Source organism: Rutidosis leptorrhynchoides, chromosome 1 (assembly GCF_046630445.1).
Source record: "Rutidosis leptorrhynchoides isolate AG116_Rl617_1_P2 chromosome 1, CSIRO_AGI_Rlap_v1, whole genome shotgun sequence".
Lineage (NCBI taxonomy): Eukaryota > Viridiplantae > Streptophyta > Magnoliopsida > Asterales > Asteraceae > Rutidosis > Rutidosis leptorrhynchoides.
In genome coordinates this window covers 656,987,835-656,990,195 of record NC_092333.1, presented here as the reverse complement: position 1 = coordinate 656,990,195, position 2,361 = coordinate 656,987,835, and positions in this window count along the sequence as shown.

The following is a 2,361-nucleotide window of genomic DNA, read 5'->3' as shown; positions in this document are numbered from 1 at the left end:
TAACATCAAAATATAGAACAATCCCAAGCCATAAATCTTACATTGAAGTAAACACACAGGGTTTTTAGCTAGACATGATTAAAACAAGAACAATAACACAATACATACAATTGAAATTCATAATTTGAATGAAAACAAGAGTACCAATTGAAATGGCTAATCTAAATTCAATCTTGGTGTTGAAAAAATGAAGATTCCTTCAAAACAAGCTCTTGAACCCTTCCTTCAGCATTTTATTACGTATATATCTTACTGGTCTCAGTTCTCCCTTGATTATGAATGTTAACCATCATTAAATAGGCTTAAAAGTTAGGTAAAATAGTGATTCAGGGGCCGATACACCTCATCTAAAAGGGATGCGCCGCATCTCTTTAAGTTCTATGGATTCCAGCTCGTTTAGCACTCAAAACCGTCGGCAGACAATGGATATGCCACATCACCCCTCAGATGCGCCGCATCTCTTTAGTAAAATGAGAAAATTTCTAAATGAAAGTTGTAGTGCTCTGAGTTACGGACGTCTGGGCTGTAGATTCACCCTTTTTCGAGTTTGTATGACTGAGTTATGGCCAAAACCGTGCAGGTGCGCAGAATCTTCTAAAATCAGCAATATTTTCCATAAATCTTCGCTTCAAAACTCGCAACGGATTATACACACATTTTAACTTATTACAATACACAAGTACAACAATTACATACAAAATGATACAAAATCGGATCGAAATAACGACAAAAAATATGTATGATTTTGGCGTTATCATAAGTCCACCCTAATTGTGTTGTTTGTATTGTGATAATGGAATAGGTACATTCCATCGGCGAGTTGCGGATTATTCGGTAGCATTCTTCAAGGCGACAAGGTGAGTGTTAATATCCTATGTACATGTGTATGTGTAGGATGGATGCGGGTCGGGTGAAGTGGTTCTCGGTTATAGAGCTCATTTCACATATAAGTGGATTTGATGGACTTGTGATTTGGTCCAATTGGCACGGTTGTGCTTTTTGATTGACCACCTTTGGCGAGGTACACGTTTTGTGTGTACGTTATCACACGTGTTTGTGATGTGGAGTATATAACCCCAATGGCGAAGGGTTAATATTGTTGTGATGTGGATAACCCCGATGTGGTGGATTTTATAATCCCGTGACCGTGGGTTTTGAGTTAGAGAAGTGGATCACGTGTGGATGCGGATTCACGATGACGCGTGTAGTTCAGTCATCTTATCGGAAGTGAGTCTCGTGTAGTTCGGATTCACGATGATGCGTGTAGTTCGGTCATCTTATTGAGGTAGTGATCTCGTGTAGTTCGAATTCACTAAGGCTCATGTAGTTCAGCCAACCTCGATGTTGTTGTGTTAGTGAAGATAGTAGTCTCGTGTGGATGCGGATTTACTAAGGCTCGTGTAGTTCGGCCAAATCTTCATTTTGGTAATTGGTAATCGGTTTTGGTATCGGGTTAAGGGGTTAACCTTGGACGTTTATATATTGTTATATATATATATATATATATATATATATATATATATATATATATATATATATATATATATATATATATATATATATATATATATATATATTAATGTATTGTTGTGATGTAGCTAGCCCTCCGGGTGTAGCTATTTGGCGTTGTTCACATCGTCGTGGGTGGACTTATATTTGTCGTTGTATCTTAGCTTATTGCTTAGTGATCGTACGGTATGCTTAGACTAGCTTGCCTTTATGTTTGGATGCTCCGGTATGCGGTATTTGATTATTTGTGTGGCGTGTCCATTTTATGCATATATATGTATGTAGTATATTATCACTCACTAAGCGTTAGCTTACCCTCTCGTTGTTTACATTTTTATAGATTGCTTAGATGCGGTGGCTCGGGTAAGCGTGGGGACTAGTGAGCTTGCGTAGTTTGCTTTAGAAGACTTGCTTTTGGTTCGATTAGGATTGGGTAGCGTATCCCCAATCCCATGCTCGGTCTATGTTTTGTATAAACTAAATTGGGTAGAAATGGTCACTTTGTGGTAATTTGGGTCGATGTGGGCCCGGTGTTGTAAAACTCGGTTTTATTATGAAAAAATCTTAGTTTTAATCATTATAACATATTGTGAAAGTGTTTTGGTTTAAAAGTGTCGAGAAGCGGGTTTTTCGCCCATGTGTAATCGTTAAGCAGATCAGAATCTGGCAGACCATTTGGATGCCGTCCAAATGGCTTGGACTCTGTCCAGTCCTTCAGAGCTGGACGCCGTCCAGATGTGCTGTTCCAGAAATTTTTTTTATGGCACGTTTTTGGTCGGTTAACGGGTTGGGTTGTTACAAGTGGTATCAGAGCATGGTCTAAGGGATAGGTGACTTGAGATAGGTGCCTAG